The following is a 27,739-nucleotide window of genomic DNA, read 5'->3' on the forward strand; positions in this document are numbered from 1 at the left end:
TGTGCAAGAAGAAAACCAAAATGATGTTTACTCTGACCATAAATTGTGGAAATCGGAAAATGGTCTTCATGTAGAGCTGATCAACACTGAACGCAGAGGACATGCCAGGAGACCCCACAGTGGAAAAGAAATGCATGGAGAGCCTGGATCTCTGAGGAGACTGTGGATGAAAAAGTGCTCTGCCATCTACTGAACTAGGTAGATGTTTCCAAGAGGCTTTATTTGTGGCCTGACCATGTGGCAAGCTCTCTAGAACAGTGCTGTCGAGTAGGAACACGATGTGAACTACATACGCAAATTCACATTTCCTAGTAGTTGTCAAAAATTTTTTTAAAGTGAAGTTAATTTTAATAAAATATTACATTTAACCCAGTATATCTGAGATAGTCAATTCGATATGTGATCAACATGAAAATTGTTAATGACATATTTTACATTCTTTTTTCATACTAAAACTTTGAATTGAGTATAATTATCTCAATTGGACTAGTCACATTTCAAGTGTTCACAAGCCGCATGTGGCTAATGGCTACTGTATTAGACATCACAACCCTAGAATACATATAATCTCCTGTCAGCAACAATTTGCTCTCAAATATCCAGGAAGAAAATAACTGATGTCACATCATAGATGTGAACCACTGGTAGTTCATAAACAGGCAACCAATAACTGCCTAAAAGATCTGCAATGATATAACATAAAAAATGACAACCCTGACCTTTGAGAAAATACAGCAACATTTTAATAACTCACAGCTTCATTTGTACTATGTTTTGATGTTTCAACTTTCTGGTTTATTACACTTGGAACCAAAAAAAAAAGGGACTCAGGAAAAAAGAAAAATTAAAAGCCGATGTTTCTTATTCTTTTTTTCTTTTAAAGGATAAAGCTGCAAAGGGACAATCAAATTATCCCTAAAGTATTTTGCAGAGCTACGGAACATCTACATCGGAACTTACCCCCACACCACGTTCAAATGATTACAGCTAGTTATGTCTCAAGGAAGAGAATCTGTATGACAAGACTGCAGCTAGATGCCAAAAGAGATGTTTCAGTATTTCCAGGCTGCGGGGAGGTGATATGATTCCTTTGGCACCACAGGAAGGGCAGAGGGCATACGCCTAAATAACACATGCCTCCTGACATGGAGGTTCTATACCAGTATCATTAGCACCATTGTTACCAGGTGTGTCTTGGGACAGGCTTGATGACTAACATCTTTGCAAACTAAGAGGCTTATGCAAGGTGACATGAATTGATAATGTCAATGTAATTGTTTTTCCAAAATCAGTCTGAACATCATATTTACAATTACAATTTATTAAAACTACTGTTAACTCTTGTCAGCAACGTATAGACTTAAGTGAGGAACAAACACATGGAACCTTTCAGAACTAATCACCCTGAAAAAAAACAATAAAGAATGGTGACACAGGGACAGAAACTTCCACAGAATGGAGGTATAATTTATGGATCTTTTCAGGGACAAACCATAACTTTTAGATTGGGCAGACTCTCTTATTCCTAGGGCATGGTCAGTAAAAATACATTTCCTAGGAACATGGCTAAAGACTTCACAATTTTCCAGAGCCTGCATCCGTGCTTATCCTCAATTCATCCTGTGAGAACTGAAGGGACAGCCACAAACCCAGTTAATTCTATAGCATCTTTTTTCCTAAATGTTAAAATTCATAATTCTTTTTATAAGGAAAAACTTGATATGTCAAGGAATCATATTTTCAGTGAAGGAAGAAAGAGACTGAAGTAAAATAAGTCTGAATCTGGTGGTAAGTTTTATTTGGTTTCCACAATCTAGGGCAACAAATTGTTTAAGTTTGCTTAATAATAAATAAAAGCATCCCCTCTCATGAACACTTTTTGCAATGCATAAATAATAAGCAATAAGCAATTTCTCATTTGAGACCCTGATCTTGTTTGCAGTAGGGATTGCTTTGGGGAAAAGTTTTGATTTTAAAAAAGATTTATTTGTTTACTTATTTACCTGAGAGAGAGCGAGAACGCACAACAGAAGGAGCGGCAGGCAGAGGGAGAAGCAGGCTCCTTGCTGAGGAAGGAGAGTGATGTGGGACTCGATCCCAGAACCCTGGGATCAAGATCTGAGCCAAAAGCAGAGGCTGAACAGACTGAGCCACCCAGGCATCCCAGGGAGAGATTGCATTTTTAACAAAAAATCAGATGGAACTGATTTTACCCTTTCCCCCTTCACTCTTTTCTTTCCTTGGAATATCCATGGTAATAACACCACTTACTGCCACCCTTCAGGCTCAGAAGACCCCACTGATTGCCATTTGCAATCAGTTGCCAATTGCCAATTGTGTCCCCCTATCCCTTCTAAATGATCATCTCAGTCTCTGCTTGAACACCCTGACATCGTTTTTGTTTTTGTTTTTTCCCTCCTTAATGGCGAGCTCTATTTGTTAGAATGTTTTTACTTACGTTGAGTCCAGTGCTTTCTACGTGTGTTTCCTGGCCTCCGTTCTTAGTAAATAATGTACAAAGATAATCCCTCATTCTAGACTCTTAAGAATAGCATTAGCAAACACAGAAAAAGTATATAACATGATTCCAGCACTTAAGAAAGATGCAATCTAAGGAGAAAGGCAGAATAAACAATTAATGAAAAGTTAGCAGCTAGACAGGGTGTATGGTTCTGTGTGCAATGGAATTAAGAGTCCATAAAGGACAGGTAAAGTAGAAAAGATTGCATGGAAAAGAACAAGCCTAGATAAGTAGAAGTAAAATAGAAAACCTCTGGAGACACAGCCGAAGGAGGAGCAAGGAGCCAAGACAATTGCAGGAATTCGGATAAATGACAGGTCAAACACAAAAGAACACTTAGTAGACACCTGCTGATACAGATAAACTGTTTTCCACTAGTCGCCTCATGTGTACAGCATTTTAGTATCTGGCAAGTCTAAATCATTTTAGGAACACGTAAAAAAATTAAAAAATTAAAATAAGAATTTAATGCAAGTATTAAACACTTAATGATGTTTTATTTTTCAACTAGCTTTATGCTTGCTTTGGACAGCTATACAGCATTCACATCAATCTATGTCAACTTTCACATTATATCAGTCACTGAAAAAGGCACTTTTTATCCTTTTCTTATCCAAGGTATATATTTTCAATGTATTTTACATTTCTGTTCCTTCACTACCTGTCAGCAGTAGGATACCTTAGTTCCTCATTTTACTATAAACTTTTGCAGAATCATGGTCATATGTAGGATAAATCCTATGCCACGTAGGATTTAAAAAGTTGTAGATAATCTGCTTTTGATTTAAAAGAAAGGTGTGCCGTAGCCTCCAGTCTAGCCTTTCTAACTGACATGACAGCAGCAACAATAGCCACAAATACACAATATTAAGGTTGGTTTTTTCCTGCATCCAAAAAGATGTTGCGTGGCTCTAAAAATTTAATGTTTCAGTTAATCTCCTATCTCTCCATTTAAAATCAAATGGCAATAATATCTCAAGGAGGTTGGTAAACAAACATATATAGATTAAAGAAATAGTACAAAATTGAAATGAAACTTGAGGCTCTCGTAGGATTTTTGGCAACTAAGGTATAATTAAGTAGGCCCAGGACTGAAGAGGCCTAGATTTGGATTCCAGTTTCGCCACTAATTAGTTTATACAAACATTAGTTTATCCCACCACTCTGGATGCCAGTTTCCTAATCTGTTAAGACAATCATGATAAAGATTAAATAAAACATTTATATTTGAAAAGAAACCTACAGAGTGCCTGGTATATTGCAGTCATTCCAGGAAAAGTCTAGCTCTTTGACTCATTTATTCATTCACATACCTCCACTAATATAAATAAAATAGACATCCAGTTCTTTCTAAATTCTTTTACATTGAAATAAAACTGAAGAAGTAGAATCAGGGTTTATATGGAAAAGATTGCAATTTGGGCAGTGGGTCACATACTTTGCTTCTGACTTCCTATCAAACGGCGAGGCCATCTGAGCTGGCTTCAATCTTTTAAGCAGCGTTGCTATATGTCTTGTGCTGATATTGCTGCCTGGAGCTGGAGACAAAATCCTGGATGTCTTCCGAAGAGACTTTCAGGCAATCCTATGGTGAGGTGTAAGGGAAAGCCATTACTGGGTCTCTCATGTGGAAGAGGTTGACCATACTTATTTCTAAGGAAAGGTTCACTGTAAAGTATGGCTGCCCAGAGGCAAAATTTTAATTCCTAAACCATTTCACTAACTCTCTGCAAATCACAAACGCTACCAAAAAGTAACCGTTTTCCTAATATCTGATACAGCGTTTCACTTACTCATCCAACTCTAAACGTTAATTTTACTCTCTTATAAGGTATTTCAAAACTATTGTCTTATGGTTTAAATATGATCTGTCCTCTAATCTCTGAGCTTTAAATTACGTTAGTTATTCTTCAGAAATGGTTCACAATGGTTTTATCTTTATTCTTTTATTATCCACTGAATGGCCCACTTCCAAAACCATCTCAAATGCCTTATGTCCTTATGTCTGAAAACGTCCAATGACGTTTTCAGAACATATGCATAAATAGCCTCTAGTTTTGGATTTTGACACTCAAAGTATGGTAATATTTCAGACTTTTTATTAAAAGTGAACTTGGTCTTAATCTTCATATAAAATAGGTAAACATTTACATAAAACTTTTTTTTAAATTTTTTATTTTTTATAAACATATATTTTTATCCCCAGGGGTACAGGTCTGTGAATCACCAGGTTTACACACTTCATAGCACTCACCAAAGCACATACCCTCCCCAATGTCCATAACCCCACCCCCTTCTCCCAAACCCCCTCCCCCAGCAACCCTCAGTTTGTTTTGTGAGATTAAGAGTCACTTATGGTTTGTCTCCCTCCCAATCCCATCTTGTTTCATTGATTCTTCTCCTACCCACTTAAGCCCCCATGTTGCATCACCACTTCCTCATATCAGGGAGATCATATGATAGTTGTCTTTCTCTGCTTGACTTTTATATAAATGTCTGGCTGTAGAAATATTTTATATCTGTATATTGAACACGATGTTGTTTTAGAAGTTAAACAGAAAATTAAATAGGTCATCTTAATAAAAACTCAGAAACCTTAATGTAATTTGTGGAGCCTTCTATATCATCAAACTTTAGCTTGTGAACCTTGAATGACCATGATTTTTATTTTTAATTTAAATGAAAAAAGTTAAAGAACTATCTGTCATTCCTTTTCTCCATTACTAATAGAGCCCCCTGGGGTTATAGGACCAGGCTCTTGAGTGGCCAGTACAAATAAAGGATGACAGAAATCTTCCCCACAAACAATCTCTGTGTCCACAACTTCAAGAAGTTAGGAATGAACTTTATCTCAGCCAGGCTGACAATGATAAGATTTCAAAAAGGAGAGAAGACTGACCACCCACAGCCCTGCTGTCTCCAGAGCCGATCTAGCTAGACTTGCAAATAACACTATCACAGTACTAGTAGCATCTCCAAACTAACAGTCCTATTGATTGGCAGGACTTCATGGAGTTTTATCTAATTGTCTGAGAACAGGAAGGAAAGGAAAGCACAGAAAGCATACACGCATTTTCATTTAAATGTAGACAATTTCTCCCTTTGACCCTGGGTTGGAGGGAAGGGGAGCACAGATTTACTCACACTGGTTTGTTGTTTTTGCTTGTTTGTTTCTTGGAGCCAATATACCCTAAATGGAATATCTCTTGTGATTTCTTTTTTATTTTAAGGAATGCCAGAGAGATACTAAACGGAGGACCTCCCCTTGGAAAACCACTTGGGAACTGAAAAGACATGTCTATGTGAGCATGAAAACTGCCAAAGGTGATATGGTGGCAGCTGACAGCCCAGGAAGTGAATCACACTGCCTTTGTCAGTTTCTATTTTATCAGCAAAGGAAAAATTTCAAAAGTAACCCACAAAGAGAAATCAATAAATAACCTATCATCCATTTCTGGGACCCTTGTTTCTAGTTTCCTCCATCTCTCCCACCCCTATTATTAAATGAGTCAATGGTGGAAAAACTCCAAATGTCTCATGTCGAGTTAAATTGGGTATTAAATCATCTTAGTCTCATTGCATATGGCAAAAAAGAAGCCATCAAAAAGAACATACTGGCACTGAAAGAAGTGAGAATTTTGAGCAATATACCATACTCTAACAAAATAATCCTATAAATTGAGAACACATTATGCCCCTGCACAGCACAGCGTATATATGAAAAAGAAATTTAGTTGCTGAAAACACGAGATATTCTCCTCTGCCACTGATCAGTTTGCTGGAAGGACACATACTTTGTGGTTAGTAAATAGCACTTTTTTGGTTTATAATTATGTCTAGTTTCTTGCCAGTAAAGCATGATGAAACCTTCATCACTTAACCCTCCAAAAACATCTAAAACATCCAAAGATTTAGTAGATCATTGCCAACATACTCATACATCCAATAGAAGTAATCCAGAAAATTATATCAGCACCTTCTCAGGCAGAATAATATTTAGATTTATTCTTACACGGCCACATTGTGAGCCGTGTTGAAGATATCTCAGATTTTACCTCCTGGTCATTCAGATTCACAGACACTATTTTTACCTCCTCTGAGTTTCCTGGATGACCGAAGTCCTTCCAGTCTTCAGTTAGTCATATCCCACACTCTACTAATTCTCAGATGCTGGAATAATGGCAATGACTGACATCATGATGAACTTCTGAGACTGAAGTCCTATCTTTATCAATGAGACATAGTTACTATTTCATAGTACTACCTAAACTACCTCTTCCATTTGGTGGAAGAGGGTCAAGAGGGCAAGCTTTAGAGCAGCTATTCTTAAGTTCCTGATGTAGGGAGTGGGAAGGCATGTGAATTATTTATTGACCAGGTTGTTTTGACCAAGTCACTCAGAGTTTACTTCCTGTAAGGTTACATTATCTATGCTATCTTCCTAAAGTATTCAGTTAAAATTAAGATGGAGAATTCTCTAACTCATCTTATGAAGGAGCAACCATTTGCAAGATCTTGGAAAGTCCCATGTTAAATTCCACTGAAATCTGCAGCTCCAATCTAAAGCTCAAAAGCGATTTGGGGGCCATCTAACCAATTTACAAGTCAGCCAAAGGTGATGAGAATAAAACACAGTCTCCTCCTCATCCTGCTTCACCAGGCACAGCTGCAAATGTCAGCATCCAACTCCTTTCAAGCAGCCTTCCCTGGCTGTATCTCGTTTTGATCTGAGCTTCCTTTTCGCTCTTTGGAGATTAGCTAGCACACTTGTTGGTGAGAACCACTTTACATGGCTTATCATTGCAGTGCATGGGTTCATAAATGCCCAGGGGTTAAAGCATGTCTCCTGAATGACAATATCCATGGTCCTGTGCATGAGGCTGGTGACTGCCTAATGCCGTCCTTCTACTTTGTCTCACACACCAAGACAACACTGTCTCTGGTCTAAACACAAAAGGATGGAGACTTGCTGAGAAAAAGAACGTGGGATTACAAACAAAGCTCTATGTTACTATTAATGAAATTGTAAAAAGATCAATGTTATTCTAAGAAACATAAGAACAAGGAGTTCCCAGTATGGAACTAAGTGCAGTCAAAGGAGAGAAAATAAATAATTCACATGCCAGAGAATGAGTGAATTCACTATTCAGTCAGTGGCAAGCAACAGGCTCTGTGAAATGGGTTTAACCATGCGTATCCCATATTTGGGGGAACTTCTTGCTATCATCATGCTTCAAGCTATAATATTATAAGGAAGAGTAGAAGAATTCATAGTGCATTGGAATCATACTTCTTGTGCAAAATTCATGTGTAGAACTAGTCATGTAAAGGGGCTCCTTTTCCTATTTCAACAATGCAGAATAAGGAAGGGGAAAAATGAACATATACATGCTAGATTACAAACAGAGGCCAGAAACATTTAAAAAAATATTTTTTAAGATTTTATTTATTTATTTATTTGACAGACAGAGATCAAGGTAGGCAGAGAGGCAGAGAGAGAGGGAATCAGGGTCTCTGCTGAGCAGAGAGCCCGACACGGGGCTAGGTCCCAGGCCCTTGAGATCATGACCTGAGCCAAAGGCAGAGGCTTATCCCACCAGCCACCCAGGCGCCCCATAAAAACATTAAAATTAATTAGCAGTTACAGTTCGCTCTAAAATGCCAAGGGGCACTTGGGTGGGTTATAGTTGGTTAAACATCAGACTCTTGATCTCAGCTCAGGTCTTGATCTCGGGGTGGTGGGTTTAAGCCCCGTGTTGGGCTCCATGCTGGGTGTGAAGCCTACTTAAAAAACAAATAAATAAAATGCCAAGATTGTCTAATGTTAGTTTGGCATTTCTATATTATATTTATATTACTATATTCTACATTATTAGACTATTCTATATCACTATGTATATTTGTGATTTATATATATCAGTATATATGTAAATATATGTATATATTATAGTGTAATATAGAATATAACTATATACTATATACTGGATCTGTATTATTATATTCTATATTATATTTATATTACTATATTCTGTTCCTCTTTGCATAAGTTTACAAGAGAAAGTTAGGAGACTTTTCTGACACATACATTATAAGATAATTTTATTCTTTTCAATCAAGAAAGCTAGTAGACCCTGAAATGTTAAAGGCATCCCCCAAAGAAGACTCAGAATAAAACCTTGTTTTGACATCATTGTCAAAGTCAAAACATTATGAATTTCTCCCATCTCATCCTTTTATTGGCATCTTCATCATACCAACAACTACTAAACATATATCTTTTCTCCATCAGACACTTCAATAAGAATTACTGCTGGGCAAATTCTAAGCCCATAGCATCCACCCCCAATTCCACTCTGGACAAAAATTAAAAATTAGGTAATTTCAAAGTATAAATAACTGGGCTTTGCCATGTTACATCTGAGCAAACCTGAGAGCCTAGCCATTGGGGTGGAGCACAGCAACTGGACTATTGTATCAGAAGTGGAGAGCATTTGGCCTGAACTATATAATCGGCAATGTTTTATTGAATTGCAAACCATAGCAGGAAATTTTGGAGTGTAAGAAATTATTCTAAGTAAAGGAATAACCATATATCAAGGTCAGATGACAGTTTCATATTTAAGGTGGGTATTAACATATACCTTTATCTCTTCTCTTGCTCAAAAACCCATATGAAAAGAAAAATAAAAAGAATAAATTTAAGGAACTCATCCTGCTATATTACCCACTCCCAACCTGCCTCCTTCCCACTCTACCTGTTCCTCTTTAGAAGCAAAGAGCATGTAATTACCTTCAAGGTATAATTTTTTTCCCAAATATCTACCTCAATTACTGATGTTGATAAATTAAGCCATCATTTGCAAGTATAAACAGATATGCTAGAATAATCAATTGAAACTAGTATACAAGACAGACAAAAAACTGAACAAATGAACTAACTCAAGAGAACAGAGAGAAGACAGAGCACAGGAGACAACTATAAAATAAATGTAATTAGTTTCTTCCTATCAATAACAGTGCATATCACATGGAAAAAGGTTTGGGTGTGAGCTCTGAGTATTTGTAATCAAATATGATTATCAGAGATTTCTCATGTACATTAAGATTTTACAAAGAGAGCCCTAGATCATCTTTACAGTCTCCCATGCTGAGGACACATGATTCTATTTCAAGTGCAGTTCCTGGGTTTTATACTTCTCACGGAATACAAACAAATGCTCATATTACACAAAGAAATGAAATAAAAATATTCTGAAATTTTGAGAAATCACAAATGATGCGCTCCTCCATTGAATAATGAGCCCAAACAGATGTAAGGATAAGCAGCATGGAGACTGTCTTGCTGTGAATAGCACACATGTTCAGTCTTTGGATATCAATGTACCCATGCATGGTGTTCTCTGCAGAGATGTGGCAGGGAAACCTGGGGTCCTGACACAAAAGTAAAAGACTGCAGTGCTTGAAAAATATTTAGCCAGGAGTTAGCATTCAACAGCGTTCAACTACCTGGGAGCATATCACACATCATGCTTTATCTCAACACTTGATTTATCAGGCTAAAGTATCTCTTAAGCAATGCTATACTCTACAGCAGGAAGAGTCGAAGGCTAAGTGGGACAACTGTTAACAATAGTCGACACAAAAGAACGTTTGAGAAAAGCCAGCTTCCAAATGGGGATTTTCATCTGTGTATTGTATTCACTTTAATCCTCTAAGTATTTTCAGCTTCCTATGAAAGAACTGAAATTTCCTGAACAACAATACTGCCAAGAGTTATTATCCCTTTCGCTTACCTTCAATAAGTCCTTCTCTATTAAAACAGCTTATATAAAATCTGAGCAATTGTTAAGATTACATGCAGCTTTCCAGACATCGACCTATTTGAAAAGAACAGTCCAGAAAGAATATACAGACTTCTATATCCACAGAGTATGTATGGCACAGGTTAACCCTGGGAAAAAAGTTAATGGAAAATCACTGCAGAAAAATGGCTTTCCAAAATTTTTAATGAAGATGTATTGTCACCTGCCTTTTAGTACACATATGTAGATAATTGCTGCATTTAAAAAAAATGGTTTGGGTACCTGGGTGGCTCAGTGGGTTAAGCCGCTGCTCAGGTCATGATCTCAGGGTCCTGGGATGGAGTCCCACATCGGGCTCTCTGCTCAGCAGGGAGCCTGCTTCCTCCTCTCTCTCTGCCTGCCTCTCTGCCTACTTGTGATCTCTCTGTCAAATAAATAAATAAAATCTTTAAAAAAAGAAAAAAAAATGGTTTACTAAAGTAGCATGGGGGGAGGAGCAAAGGAATAGGGAGAGAAAGAATCATAAGCAGACTCCATGCTGAGCATGGAGCCCAACTTGGGACTCAATTTCACACACCTTAATTTCACATCCTCCTGTCCCTGCTCTCTGAGATCATGACCTCAGCTGAAACCAAGTGCTGGACACAACCAACTGCGTCATTCAGGTACCCCTAGCATTCTGTTTTAATGTGACATCTGTGAGCAAGAATCATGAGCTCCTTCAAAAACGTTCAGAGTTGAATTCATGTCCCTTACCTAAAAACTTCCAAGAGTTACAAAACCATTTTATCTGAGGACCAAGGAATGTGACCCTTCCATTCTTCCTAATAGGTTTATGTGTTAACTATAAGGCCAGATGTTGGGATAACAGGTATCTGGGTCTCCTAAATGTTAAAATTGTATGTAATTTCTCATTAACTCTTAACTGTGCTGAGCACAGGTTGCTACCATTGTGAGCCACAGCAAAATGTTATTCTGTTGAAATAGTCATATCATCTCTTCTTTGGGGAAAAATTCAAGTGGAATGTACACATTTAAAATCTAGGATTACATATCAGATTAGAACTGGAAGAGATCTATGAGATAATCACCAACAACCACCGTGATTACATGGGAAACATAAAGAACAGAGCAGAGGTGGGGCTTACAAAGAGTCAGAACTAGTGGCACCTGGAGTTTTTCACTCTGTCATCTCCCAGCAAACCAATGGAAATAGGATTTAATTGTCATGCTTGGGGATTCCCATCTTGTTAACTGTGCTTCCGCACTATCTGCATTACCTGCTTTATCTGCGTTATCTGTAGTAATTTACTGTGAAGAGTTTATGATTTTTTAGGTGAGCTCATGACAAAATTGTGGGAGAGGATCCATGGCTAACTTGCCATGAAAAAGCCAATCAGCACAACTATTTAAGTAAAGGAGGCATAGGTCTAGGATTATAGTGCAAGGCTGAAGTCCTCTCCCCACTTCCTCACTTGAAACAATAGGAAAGTCAACAAGAAAACAGAAGCTCCTGATGGGCAGTTTCAGCAGGACAGAAGAGAAAGCTGAACAGACAGGGTAAAGTTGCAATCTAAGATTCTAAAGTTGTTAAGTGTAGATTCTACTAGGTAGTTCCACAGATAAAAGAATGAGTATCTAAACTGAGGCTAGGGGAAGCTCAGCATTTGAAAAGGGTCAGTCTGTCTTGTCGGACTGGTCGGTTACACCTGTAGGTGTCCTGCTGGCTGGAGAAGAGCAGGGAGGACCTCTGACCAAAGCTCTCCGTGGGGCGATGATGCAGAAGGACAACACATGGTCTAGGAATTCTTCTAGCTGTCGTCACTAAGGAGAGACTAAATAAAGAAATAAACAAATAAAACAGAAAGCAACAACCAGAGAAAAAGGATCAAGGTAAAGAGGGGAGAGGGGTGAAGGAGTAGAAAGAAAAAAAACCAACCAAGGTGCCTTCAGCTTCATGCGATTCCTAGTCAAGATTTCTTATTCCAAAATCAGCTGCTTAAAATTTTTTTTCTTATTTGTTAAGGGCAGGTTTGAATGGAAGGCATGAGATGGAGGCAAAATGGATTTCTTCCAGGAGGCACTGCAGATCCATCGTGAGGCAGACTGGAGTTAAGAAACGAGCCTGCTCAATAGGATTCCTTTCTGAAAGTGTCCCATCTTGAACCTCACTCAAAAAAATATTCTTTAAATCCTGATACTATCCCAGGACAATCCATTCTTCTATGTAAATATGATCTCCCCTGCATTGGGAAAGCCTTGGGAAATGAGTTGCTGAATCTTTTATAACTCCTCCAGGCCTCTTGGGATTCCTCAGATTGGTGGTGATTTGAGCAACATGGATAACGTGTTCTACCTTTTGAGATTAATATTTCTCTCTAGGACTTGTCTCATTACCAGTGGATCCCCTGCTAAGATCAAAGACATGCCCCAAAGCAAAAGACCAGGAATATCTATTTTGCCACTATTTGTTGAAATTGTGGGACTGACATTCCAGGCCTTCTGCTGTAGAAGATGAGCCTCGTTAGGAATCTAACCTCTGATAAAGAGCAGGCATTTTTGCAAGGATATGAAAAAATATTTTATATATGCAAAGAGCAAGAGCTGAAAAGAACTTCAAGGCACATTCAGCTGAGATCAACCTGAGATACTAATAAGTAAAATTTACAAATGTATATTGTTTTTGAACTGCTGACTCTGCTTTGATTTGCCTTCCTTCACACTTTTGGTCTTGCTAATTCAGGAGAAATCACTTTCTCAAAGCTAATATCCAGGAAGTGTAAGCACTATAAATTCAAGCATAGTTTTGTATGAGATAAAATACTAGTGATGATAATAATTATTATTCTCATCAAAATGTCCAAAATGAAGACATTTCATAAATGGTAGAATTTTAAAAGCTATTTGCTTACAATGTTGCTATTTTACCCTGTATCTTGGAGACAGGTATACAGAAAGTGGAAACAGATCATCCCCAACTGCTCTAAAAATTGTTTGGTCAAGGGCATATTTATCACCATATAGAGGATGGTGTGTATGGGCTTCTCTGGGTATTTCTTCCTGGCCCTTCATCCTCTAAATTTTTAATCTACCTATCATATCAATGTGCACTGAGTCGGTCAGCCAAGAACATCCTTATTTCAGCAAGCTGGGGTGTCCGTGCTTATAAAATCACAAAGTGAGATGTCAGTGACTTATATACCATGTCTTATCATATTTGGGGGGAAAAATTAGGTGTTCAGATTCACTGACTGATAGTATATTCAGATAGTTAGGGAATAGGCAAAAATAACTAAATAATTATTTAAGTAATTACTTTACTTTTGATTGGATTTGCAAGAATGACTTACAAATGAGATGCAGCAAGCTCAGCCTCTGCAAGTTAGAAAATCTGCAGCATTTTTCTAGGCAGGCTCGCCGCTTTGACAGGAAGGAGGTATAGCTCAGTGAATGGTGCATGGGCTAAATTTCAGACCTCACTCATCCCATTGACTGGGTGTCCTTGTGGGATGGCACAACTGTTTGCAGGGCTCCTGATGAAAGAAATATAAAAATCACTCAGGATGTCTATCAAATAACTGCAGGGATTTTCAAAGACATTTCTTAGCCGGGGAGGGGGGAGTTTTGCTTCTTAGAACACTAGTTTGAATTCCTAAGAAAGAGAACATGACTAGGGTAAAATTTTATTATCACAGAACATGGAGGCTAAGCAATCCAAGTTTTACTAACCTACTGATTTTTGGAAATGTTTTCCAAAAAGATGTTTTCCTTTTCCGTATGGCTCAGCTAAACTAAAGGTTTTAAACTAAAGATAGAGAGTTCTCATGAAAACGGTGAATTATTTAGGAAACAACCTGACAAGATCATCAAATGGCAATTCAACTATGCCAAACAAAAGAACAGAATTGACGGACAATACATATAACATACTTGGGTTACATTTTTCCTGTGAGATGGCAAAGTGGACAGAATTTGTCTTAGAAGAATAGAAGCCTTCTCTACGAAGCATGGAATTCATATGAGCAGTAAGAAACATGGCATTAGGTGTTTTAGGATGCTTTGACTCCCTAAAGGAAGAAAACACAAAGGGGCTCAGGCTGTGGCTTTTACATCTTGTTGTAGGCGTCATTTCCTTGAACCGTCTCAATATAGATTCCATTTTTTTAAGAAGGCAGGCTGAGACTTTTTTCCATTACTCTTGGCTGGGATCTGGATTTAGTCAAACTGGCCACTGTCACTACTTATGTCTAATTAGAACCACCTGTGAGAATTCTGTGTCAGAAAGAAAGAGAGAATGAAAGCTAATGTTCATGATGATTATAAGATTTAATCTTTAAGTTCATTTTATTTGTTTTTGGCCTGATAACAAGACTTTCCAAGCACCTCTTGCATTTTCTTTCTTTCTTTCTTTCTTTTTTAAGATTTTATTTATTTATTTGACAGACAGAGATCACAGGTAGGCAGAGAGGCAGGCAGAGAGAGAGGAGGAAGCAGGCTCCCCGCGGAGCAGAGAGCCCGATTCGGGGCTCGATCCCAGGACCCTGGGATCACGACCTGAGCTGAAGGCATAGGCTTTAACCCACTGAGCCACCCAGGCGCCCCACCTCTTGCATTTTCAAAATGGATTTTCTTTAGATTTGGGGCCAGAAGTGTTCATGTGTTACATGTTTGTGTGTGTACAGACAGATAGAGTCCTCTTTTTTTTTTTTTTAAGATTTTATTTATTTATTTGACAGGGAGAGAGAGTTCACAAGTAGGCAGAGAGGCAGGCAGAGAGAGAGAGGGGTAGCAGGCTCCCCACTGAGCAGAGAGCTCGATGCGGGGCTCGATCCCAGAACCCTGAGATCATGACCTGAGCTGAAGTCAGAGTCTTAAGCCACTGAGCCACCCAGGCGCCCCAGACAGATAGAGTCCTCTTAAAGAGAAGCTTCACACCTCTTTAAAAAAAAAAAAAAAGCATATAACATTGAAATCTGAGTTGGAGTGAAAAAGCATGGCTCGTTTGGCTTTCTATTCTTTAGAATGGTACCAAGGGAGCTGAGCTGACACCTTGTCAAAGAAATAGCATCACAAGTGTTCATTCTCCTCCCGCCCATTTTCCTTCCAATCACATTTTCAACATTTCCTAAGGGGAATTCTTTCCAGCCTTAAACTCACTGACTTTGGTCTTATCACAACAGTATAAAAAGTTTTGGAAATTTTGAGGGGAGGAAAAAAAAAATTATGTCCAGCCAGGACAGAATTATGAAAACAGAAGAGGGGGTGGGAGGCTTGTGTTTTTTCCATTTTCTGTCATCAACTGTGAAATGTCAAATCTGTCAAATGTCTGGTTCTGAATATGAAAAAGTCAACTTTGGGGAAGCAAATGAAGCCCTCTGTTAATAAAAAATATATCACTTGTTATAAATAGTATAAATACTTAGAACTGGACTTTTTATTATAGTGATATGGCATAAAAGAAAATTTTTAATTTTTTTCAAGATTTTTACTTATTTATTTGAGAGAGAGAGAGAGAGAGATCATAAGCAGGCAGAGAGGCAGGCAGAGGAGACAGGCGGAAGCAGGCTTCCCGCTGAGCAGAGAGCCCGATGCGGGGCTCAATCCCAGGGCCCTGAGACCATGACCTGAGCCAAAGGCAGAGGCTTAAGCCAATGAGCCACCCAGGTGCCCCTAAATTGTTTTTAAAATAAAGTACACATTCATTTTAAAAACCCACAAACTTAAAATTCAAGACTAAGTTCCACAGAGTAAATGCAATTAAGAGACACCTGAGTGGCTCAGTCAGTTAAGTACCTGCCTTCAGCTCAGTTCATGATCCTAGGGTCCCTGGATAGAGTCCCACATCAGGCTCCTCGCTCAGCAGGGAGCCTGTTTCTCTCTCTGCCTAGAGCTTCACCTGCTTGCACTCTCTCTCTCTTTCTCTGGCAAATAAATGAATAAAATCTTAAAAAAAGAATAAGTGCAATTAAAAAATTAAATTTTTTCCTTCTCTTCTTCTTACAAACTGAATCATAGTCAATGTATAAAGTGAGAATATGCAATATTCAGAAAAGAAAAATAATATTCATGCCTCTCGCCCCCCCACTCGCACAAAAGCCTATTTACTATAACATGAACACATTCAATTAACATGAAGAAATTTGCACTAGAACTTTGGATACCTTCCCTTAGAGACAATGGTAAAATTGTCAAATCATCAGAGAAATGAGAAGAAATCACCAAAGGTCTTTATTTAACTCCCAACTTCTCAAAGTCATTGATTTCCCTTTACTATTATTTTGTCAGCCCCAAACTCCACACTTTCTAATTTGTGGCCAAAAGGAGGAACACAGGTATTTTTATTTTTTTTTTTGCCTCCTAAAGCTGATCAAGAAATGGAAGCTGACACTGCTAGCACTGGGATTTTGCACACTCTGGTTATAAAAGTGCAGATGAAATTTTGGCTGTGTATTACAAGTGCTCTTTAAGAGCCCTAGTGGAAATTGTAAACATCCTTGATATCTGGTTTCCCTTCAGGACTATTTAAGCTTTTTTTAAGATAGGAAGTGAAGAACTTAAGAGCATTAAACAAGGAGGCAGATCTACGTTTGAATCTTGCCTCTGCTTTAGCCTAGCTGAGAAGTTAGTCAATTAAGTTTCTTGACTTCTAGACTCAGTCCATTCATCTGAAAAATGAGCTTGAGCATTCTGTCTTCAAGGAGTTATGTAGATTGAATATGAATATTAATGCCCCCAAATTCAAGTAAAATATTGAAATTTCCATGGATAACAGTATTGCTTGAATTTTTTGTCTTAGAAGGTCACCTGTGTCTGGTTCATCTTACTACACACAAACCCAATGTTAGAAGATGACAAAGGGATCATTTCTGTATCTACATGGTATTTAAGTCCCTTCTTCTCTGCATGATCCCATTTTCTCTTTTTACCCTTAGGATCCTCCTTTAAGTTGGGTGAAGGGCCCTTCCCCACCCCTTTATCTCTCATAACCCACAGAACCCATAACAACAGAAATCATGCTCACTCTATACTCCACTCCGGAAGAGATGGCAACCATAATTTTTCCACCTTCAAGTTCACTGTTACACATTATATCCCAACTCGCTAATGTATTTTTATTCCTTTCCTTTAGGTTTCCTTTCTTTGTTTCACTCTTCTGTTTCTTTACACCTCAGGATACCTAAGATTCATACAAGTTCTTTCTTTAAAAATATTTGCTTATATTTATCCACCTATTACTTTTATTTAGATTTTTATTCATTGAACAAATTGACAAATGTAAAGGGATCCCTAAAGTCTTCCACAATGTTGCAAAACAAAGCCACTGTCAATTGCTGAATAAAGACTATATGAAAATGTTTGGAACACTGAAAAAATAAAAAAAAAAACACAGATTATATGAAAATGTTAATCCTGGGTCTTGAGGAAGCAGTTTCTTTTTTCCAGCACATCAACTATATGACTCAATGAGCACTAACTGATAATCTACAGCAAACCCAGGTTAACTAAAACCTGTGGAAGAGATGATAGAAGGTCTTACCTTCAAGGAGCTTATAACCAAGTAGGAGAGTGAAAGAAAATACATCAAACTCATAATGGCAATTTTGGCACTGTGAACCTCAATTTTGGCACCTTCCTGCCAGGTTTTCTGTCATAATCAGCATCCATTCCTGTAAGCATACATGGCTCTGTGTGATAAAAAGAGATGGCTCAGGAGGCCCTTGAGTGGCTCAGGTGGTTTTGTGTCTGCCTTCAGTGCAGGTCATGATCTCAGGTCCTGAGATCAAGCCCTGAGGTGGGCTCCCCGCTCAGCAGGGAGTTTGCTGGAGAGTCTCTTCCTCTCCCTCCCCTATCTCAGCTGCACTCTCTCTGTTTTTCTCAAATAAATAAATCAATCTTTAAAAAAAAAAATGAGATGACTCACATTCCAGACAATTTCTAGAACAGACAATGCAGGAATACCAAACAACGGAACTCTCAAAGTCCACTTTAAGACAAAATTGGCCCATTAAAGAAATGTGAGATGTCATATTACAAAAAAAAAAAAAAAAAAAGCAGCTTCTGGTGAATATTATCAAGTTACAGAACAGTTATCCCACTCCCAGTGGGTGGGAGTAGAGGGGCGATATGGGGGACAGAGGAGTGAATTGACTAAACATCCTGCTGCAAGCTGGCCACACCTAGAAGCAGCATTTTAGGTGGCTCCTGCTGCTTTTGAAGCCATGAAATTCCCTTTCCCTGGCTCTTTCAGCAGTTTGAGAATCATGAATTTTTTCTGCATAAGATGCTTATTTAGGTTTTTATATCTGCCTACCTGTTTTATTACCTTTTATATTTATTGCATGTGAGGCTAGATCAGTTTGCAGCAGAACAAAGCTAATTACAACTTTCATGGCCTAAATATAGCATAATGACAGAGTGCCATTCAAGGGTAGCACTAAGATGAGGAACCTTCTGGCAGGCCAAGACAGAGGTTATTCAGCTTTGTGGTGATTGCTCTAAGGGCTGACTGACTGCAGAGCTCTAAGCTATCCTAAATCTCTGAGCAGGTCACTGGACAACTTGACTTTGAGAGGAAAGTTAGTCTCAGGCCCACTTTGCTTGTTTTAGGTTGGTCCTTATTTTTAGAGAACTAACTACAAATGCACAGTGAGTTGATATTTGAGATAGAGGGTCAATACCAAATTCAGGAATTAAGAATCTCTGGACTGTAGTGGAAGAACTGATAAAATCAAGAGATAGAAGAGAATAATCCTGGGAGTGCTGTTTGAAATCTTCTCCTAGATGGCACAACTGGTGTAATTTCCACCAGACAATAATGTGTTATTGGGTTGAGTTATTAAAGAAGCCCCCTTTCTAAATTCCCTCTCTTATGTGGCTGTTTTTATCCTTTAGTGTGGGTGGTGTTTCTCCTTAGAGTTTCTACCTTTAATCCTATGGTTACGTGTACATCGCTTGTTTCTAATATGCAAAGGTATCGCTCGCATGTGGGAGTTGCTATGGTACAGATGCATGTACACTAGAAGCTGGTGGTCCTGATGCTTTTACAGTCTCTCAGTTTGACAACTGAGAAACAATCTTGCTACCCCCCAGACATGTCTGTCCCTGGCAGTTTTATTTCACTAAGGATGTCTGACTTGACTTTGGTTGTCTCACATTCTCTTCCCTGTTCATTCTGTTGTTTGATTCTCCCTGGAATTTCGTAGTCATGCTTTGTATTAATGCTTCTTAATAGCACTTAATGAGAACCTTTCAAAGACTCTGAGTGAACAGAGGAAACAAAAGACATGCCCATTGCTGTCACCAGAATTCCACCTCCCACCCCGGGGACGAAGCCAGTTCTTAGCCTTTGAACCATAGTCAATGCATGTGCAGTTTCTTACAAACCATTTTGCCTTCCTCTGTGAAAAAGACTCGAAGAGGTCTGGCCTACCGCATACAGAATGGGAAAAAGGTAAAGAAATTCTTTAAAAGAAAAGTTCGTTATAGACATTATTATTTGATTGGACTGATGAGAACCCCCTGCCAAACCACCATGCTCTTTGGGGAAACAGAGATGGCTTAAGGACATCTATGATGATACCTTACCCTTAAGCCTCAATACAAATCTACCTTAAAATTTATGATGACTTCTTCACATCAGTGAAACTAACTAACATTTGTTATTTATAAATAAAGATTACATTTTAGGATACAGTAAATAAATCCAAAAATCTTCCATTGTTAAGTGCAAGCATAATAAAAAAGGACCAAGGATGTTTCAGTATTACTATTAGGTATTTTCTAGTTGTTTTTATGCTGTGGAAGTGTGTGTGTGTGTGTGTGTGTGTGTTTGTTGGAATTATGAATAATATTATATTTTCCACATCATCCTAGAGAATTTTATTCATTTAAAGATACTATCATATTCACTAAGTTTTCTTTCACAAGCAATCTATTCTAAACCCTGTGATGGCTTAACCAGGAGTGTGACTTCTCCTTTTTTCTACTCCCTCTTCCACTTACTCCATGCCCTTGGGTCTTACTACTGGTTCTTTGCATTGGCACTTCCTTAGGAGATATAGGGTAGGAGAAATAAAAAGACAGGGAACCCCTACCTACCAGTCAAATTGCCTCCTTTACAGCAATTCTAGGAGGTGAAAATACTGGCTTGAAAGAGGTTTGGACATAATATGGTGATTCTGCTCACAGCTCCTCTATTTACCATTCATGGTTATAACCTAAATTTCCTCTTTTTCTGGGAGTTAAGTCTCCTGTCTTTGCTTTGTGGGGTCTATTTATTTTGACAACTTTGCAACAAAATCATTGCTATATCAACTTTCCAGCTATTGAGGAAAAAGTCGAAGAAAAACTTATAAACTTTGGTACCAATGTAGCCTTGTTAATGTGGGAAGTGTGAAATACAACTTTTTTGACAGCTATAAAATTGTCCCATAATGAAAATAGGGGGACCTATAATTTAGTTTTATATTTTTCACATTAACAATAGCATGAGCAACTAAAAATACAGTTGAAGTCATCCAAACAGCACTTCTCAATATTATGTCTGGGTTAAAAAAAAAAAATTCAGGTTTGTATTTGGCTACATGAATGTAAACAACCATATAATAACTTCTTTTCATGCCCCATCCCATATTTATAACCACAAGCACAGACAGAGTTTATGAAATCAGGCCTCCCTAGAAAAACCAATGGAATAATGCAGGAAACATAATATAATAACAAAAATGAATGATCTCTGAGAGTGTTTACCTTTCTCATAAACAATACTGTTAGGTGTACAAGGTTTTTATTTTTCTAGAATTGATCTGTGCATGTGTTTGAACTTTTACTGAAATATAAGGGATAAAGGTACTTAAACTATAAGTAAATATCTCGATGGATTTTCACAAACTGAACACTTCCCTGTAGCCACCTCCCATATCAAGAGAAATGAACATTAAATTTAATTTAAAAAATAAATTAATTAAAAACAAACAAAGACAAATGGAACACAAATACTCCAGCAACTGTGTTGGGCTCTCTTGAATTTACCCTCATTCCAAAGCATCAAATATAACCCTCTCTCACATTGATTAATTTGGTTCACCTTTGAACTTTTTATGAATTGAATCAAGAGTAGCCAATTTTAACAATCAGCTCACACGTTTCAGTGATACTCTCATCTGCAATACAGAAAATTCTGTGATGGAAGCTGAACGTGTTGCACAATTTAAATATGTAAAAGATGGGAAACAACTTTGATTTGAATACAATTTTAAAAACACAGAGCATATGTTTAAGAGAGAAAGCTCAGACCTCCTTCCGTCCTCGACAAGATCCTAAATGCCAAAAGAGTAATAATAAACAATTGCTGATATTTTCTGTGTTAGATACCATTCTAAGTATCGATGGAACATCTCATTTATTTCTCACAATAACTTTATCAGGTAGGACTGCATTTTACACAGATTAAACAGAATGAAAAGGACTAATCCAGGATCACACAGTTAGGAAATGATAGAGAGGCATATGGGCTCAGGAGCCTTCCTGTTGTTCTACTGAACTAGAACTGTCCCCATGATATGAGCATCCTATAGGCCAAGACCATAATGCGACCACTGAAGAATAGTAAGACTCCTAAAGTTGTGAGCTCATCTGTTAGAATAATTAAGCAGAAGATGAATGGTGTTTTGTTTTTGTTTTGTGAAAGTACAGAACTCTAAGAAAACAAACTGACGGCTATTGCGGAAGCCTTAAAGCCTCAGTTATCTGGAACTTTCAATTAACTAGAACTTTCAATTAACTAGCAGTCTTAGAAGTAAGACTTGCACAATAGAGAAAATCAGATTAAAGCTAGGAATAAATAAAACTACACATACTTCTAGCCAATTGTTCCCAATAAGACGTGATTTTGTCCCAGGGGACATTTTGCATTGTCTGGATTTTCATGTTCATTGTTCATTTCATGTTAATTCATGTTCATTTTCATTTTCATTGTTGCATTTTCATGATGGGGGTGGTAAGGGGAGGAGGGCACAAGGGGAGAGGTAGAGGAAGGAAGATGATTTGGAGTGAGAGGTAGGTGGCATCTAATGGGTAGAGGTCTGGGGTGCTGCTAAACATTCCACAGTGCACAGAAGAGTCCTCCACAACAAAATATTATCCAGCCTCAAAAATTAATAAAGCTGCTTCAGATGATGGCTTAGAATTAAAGTCTTCCCATTTTTCTGAATTGTCTCCCATGGAGAAAGAGGAGAAGATTCATAGTGAGGAAGCTCTGAGGGTGGACTCTCTGAGCACGATGCTGTAAGATCATAACCTCATCAGGCCTCCTGTGTTCATGTGGGAAATGTGATGAGTGAGGCTCCCTTCATGGAGTTTTTGTTTAAAATAAATAAATGAAGCACCAGGCATAGTGTAAGTACCTGTCACAATCTTAACTGCTGAATACTTTTCTTTTCAGTCAGGAGTATCAGAGCCTTATTTCTTAAAGACTTATGGTTACTGGGTAATTTATTTTCTGACTTATTTTACAGTTTGACCCAAAAAGTTATAAAAGTTTCTCAAATAAATTTGGAAAAAATGAAAGAAATCCATTTATCAGAACAATTTGTATGTTGAGCCATAGTTATTTGTGTGTAGAAAAAAGTCTTAGATCCCTGCTTCATAAGCTAAGTAATTCAGAAGCACTGACCAAATCCTCTTTAACCAGAGCTTCCCAAACTTTAAAATGCACCAGAATCATCTGTGGATTTTGTCAAAGGGCAGATTCTGATTCAGCAGGTCTGGTGCAGTATCTGAGATTTCACATTTATAACAATCTTTCAGGAGATACTGACCCCGGTCTGGGACTACATTCTGAATGCAAATCTCTTGAGAACAAAAACTATTAAAGGCACAGATAAATAAATAGGAGATGCTCTTTGAGATACACACAGAATCTGTTAACACTAGATACCTCTGGTATGGTTGAACAGACACAAATGCTGGCCTCCCTCTGGGCTGTGAAGTCCAATTTTCTAGACTTATACAGAAACAGTTAAGAAAACAAGTTCAGAATCTTTTAGTGGGGGGTGGGGGGATTGAAAAGAAGAAGGGCAAACATTAAATCCAAGATTCTTTAGATACAGCCTTACCATAAGCCCAGGGCACTGTACTCCCTTGTCGCAAACTTGGCCAAGATGGCAATGCGGTCTTTGTTAAGTGGCTGAACATCAGTTCTTAAAGCACCAGACAAGAGGAAGCCCAGAGCTCTATAATGAAAACATTCTGTGGCTGCTCAGGCCCCTAAGCTCTGCAAGGAATGGATTACTGTCAAGGGATGTGTCAAAGAGTTTATGTTTAGGGCGATGGAATTACTGTACTTAAAAAAAGTCCCAAAGGGTTAAAGGTTGACTTCTTAAAATGACTGGGAAGACAGGGACACTTCATAAAAAAGGAAGGATGGGAGAAAGAAAGGCCAGAGGCCTCTGTCAGCCTACTCTGTCACCTGCTGAAGTTCCAAACATGGGGTCCTCAGATACCTGCAAATTCTCCAGTCAGCATGTGGTCACACACACATCTCCAAGAACAGAATCCATAAATCTCCTTAGGGTATCAGAGTGGGTCTGCTCCTTGTTTCTCACTTTTCTTCTGCCTTTACAAATTCTGTGGTTCTATCTGTTAACAACTAATCAATGCCATCTCAACTCCTACAGCTCTTCCCTCTCCTGGGACATATGTAACTACAAGACTTCTATTCTCACTTCAACTATCAGCCTCCATGACTCTGCCGCATGGCTCAGAAATTCTCCAGAGAGTATGTCAGACCACTGAGAGACACCACTAGCCATGTCCCTCTGGAATCATGGACCTTGTAGTATCACTAGCTGAGTAAGGCTAGATTGAAGGGGAAAGATAAAGCTGACATTAACCGGCAAAATTCACGAGAGTGAAAGGATATGGACACTGATGAGATTCTTTGTCTTCCATCCTTAAGCTCCAATTCCTGTGTCTCATGAAAACAGGCATTTTTTTTTTTTAATTCAAAAGGGAATTGTTCAAGTTCTTTTCATGTAAAAAGGATGGGAGTGTTTTATTGAGAACTCGAGTTAAAAATGATATTTAATTATTAAACTATTTAACATTTATCATTTATTCCCACAAATACAAATAGTGGTTGCCTTAAAATACTGAGCCTTGAAAAAAAGTCATGTATTCACGTTGTGAATAAAAATAGTATAGGCTCAAGAAAAATATGTCATAATATGAAATATAACACACATGGAATGCATTTCCCATTGAAGACAATATTTCTTTCTTGCACAAATGTTTCACTTGCCATTGAAGTAAACGGAAGTTCATGAAGGTTGGCCAAACAAAGGGGCCCATTTTTTAACACTGTACAGAACAAAGTGAATTCTAACTGCCAATTACCCTAAACTGCAAAGGCTACAACATCTCAGGGACACAGCCAAAGGTCACAAGCAGTATAGATACTCCCCCGAGCAACAAAATCATGAAGTGACAGTGACATTTCAAATATACTTTTACCAGTATATAAAAACAAAGAGCACGTGCTTGAATGGGTACTGAGAAAAAGGGGGAGCAAGAGACAGAGAGAGTGATTATAAATTGTTTTCAGGATCTTTTTTCTTATATTTAACCACAAAACAGTAATACCCTGACCATGAATCAAAATGTATCCAGAAGATCTGGTTATGTCTACAATGGGCAAATAGTACTAGGTTAATTCCAAGTTCAGTTCAACTCAACTCAGTAATCTGGATTGGTTTTACAAGGCTACATAATTCCTAACAGCATTTCAGAAAGTGAAAAATTCAATCAAGCTGTTCTTATTTTGATTAAGGTGGAAGACAATCACCTTTATTATCTTAAAACTCAATTTGAATGACATTTGTTTGGGTCTTATAGACTTGTCTTTGAAGAAATTTTTTAAACATTAGCAATGAGTCACTTCCCTGGGTCTCAGAAATATCACTGCTCTAGTTAAAAATATATTCCAAAAAAAGCTATTTAATTAAAACCATCGTATGTCATATATGACATGGCAACTGCTCTATTTCAGAAGCAGATTTACTCTATAGCTATCCCCTGTAGCCTTTAGACAAAGCTGTTATCTCCCGATCTCATTCCTTTAAAAAACATTTTTACTAAAACCAAAAACAAAAACAAAAAAAAACCTTACAGAAAATGTTCCAAGAAGACTATAACGAAATACCATATATTTTTCACCTAGAACAACTGTTACAATTTTATCAACTTGTTTTACTCTCTATATATACAGGTAGATACACGTATATGGATATAGATACCAGTACCAATGGGGGTATCAACTTATGATATACCCAATCTTAGGTTCTGTGGGTTGATGCATTTGAGAATAAGTTGAATTAGCCATGACTCTTTGCCTTTAGATACTTCATATATTTCATATGCCTCAAATATATGTTTCATATACTTATATGCCTTTAAATACTTCATTATGTATTATATTAAAAATGTATATATTTTCTAAGGACAAGGGCATTTTCCCCCAATATTCCATTTGATACGATGATCAAATTTAGGAAATTTGGCATTGTTACAATATTATTATCTTATACATAATCCAAATCTACCTCTTCCACTTGTTCCAATACTGTCTTTTTCCTCCCAAATGGTTCAGAATCCAGCATGGGATCATACATTTCATGTAGTTGATATGTCTCTTTATTCTCTTTCAACCTGCATCAGTGCCTACTTTTCTCCTTCTTTCATTAAATTGATACTACTGAAGAGTACATGCTAGTTGTTTTGCAGAATGACTCAGTTTATGCTTATATCCTAGTTTCCTTGTGATTATATTCAGCATTATTTTCAAAGCCATGTATGATACTGTTTCCCATAATACCATGTTTCCCAAGAATAATATTAGCATTTTGAAAGAAAAATTGATATCTCACACATACACACATAATCTCTCACCTTCGATCCCAGTAGTATTCCCCATTTTGTGAAATAATAAACACTCCTACAGACTCTCAAATGCCACTGGAGGTGGTCAGGTACCACCCCCCTGAATGAACAAGTGCGTAAATAGGTATAGACACAATCTGATTTTGTAATTATTTCTCACTATTTACAGTATAAAAACTAATTCCACAAATATTTGCTTCTTAAAACTACTTTTTATGACCTTTCCTTTCCATTCTAGTTTCCATTCAATGAAAATAAACATTTTCTTATTTTAACATATCTCACAACGCAGCCTGTTTTCCTTGTGACTCATCGGTCCAAATACTTACATAGAATTAACATTTCAATTATGCTTTTTGACAGGATATTTAATCCAGAACTCTTCCACATTAATCTGTGGCTGTGTTTTAAGTCTGGATTTTGTCATCTGCTCTGGAACTAAAACACTGGATAAAATTCCGTTGACATCAAAACAGGGAAAGAAGTAAAGAAAAGCAAGGATGTCAGAGGTGCGATGGAGTGGTTTTGACTTTGAGCTCCATTCAAACAATACTTGTGGAAAAATAATCTGACAAACTTCATAGAAATTTGTAGGAGCCCAGAAGTTGGTCCAACACCCTTTTCTGGCTTGCTGCCACTGGTAATGGAGGTTTTTTTTTTTTTTTCCTTTTTCTCTCTCGCTCCACTTAGTTCCTGCTCTCATCTCTCCAGTCACCTCAAGTCATGCCAACATAATCTCAAGGCTGTTGCTGTCTTGTGATCATCCAAGGTCCCATGCATCTAAAGAAAGTAATTTATTTTTTTAAGCTTTTATTTATTTACTTGAGAGAGAGAGAGCACATGAGTTGGGGGGAGGGGCAAACAGAGAGGGAGTCTGCTTTCTCCCCTGGGGAGTGGAACCCCATGCAGGCTCAATCCCAGGACCCTGAGATGATGAGCTGAACTGAAGGCAGAGGCTTAACCGACTGAGCCACCCAGGTGCCCCCAAAGAAAATCATTTCTGAGTCAGGTATAAAATGCTTTTCTGAAAACAAAGTCTATCTTATTTTGAAACTTTTGTTTTAGAAAGTCCTCATACATTGTGTGAAATATACAGTCTTCTGAAATTGCTGTCTTCTTCCTTTTCACAAGGGGAGACTCTGGGCATGTTACAGTGCTAAGGAATAGGTTTTTATTTACCAAATATATTAAATTATCAATTCATTTGTTAGGTATGCACGCACTATACAATGAGCCACCTGCATAATAGATGGCTACAGCCATGCAAACAACAAAGTTTCTCCTTTTAGTATTTTAGTATTTAGTATTTTAGTAAAACAAACATTTAATTTCTGAGAAGATTATACTAATCACGTTGATTATACCAAACTTCAGAAAAGCCAACCAGTCACCAGACAGCAATCAGAAGATAACATGAATTCATTTGAGAGTGATTTTATATATATCTCTTAAAACCTAAAGAACTTTGGCAAGGCTAAAA

This window comes from Mustela putorius, unplaced genomic scaffold (genome assembly GCF_011764305.1).
Source record: "Mustela putorius furo isolate JIRA1106 unplaced genomic scaffold, ASM1176430v1.1 tig00000874_pilon_pilon_pilon, whole genome shotgun sequence".
Taxonomy (NCBI): Eukaryota; Metazoa; Chordata; class Mammalia; order Carnivora; family Mustelidae; genus Mustela; species Mustela putorius.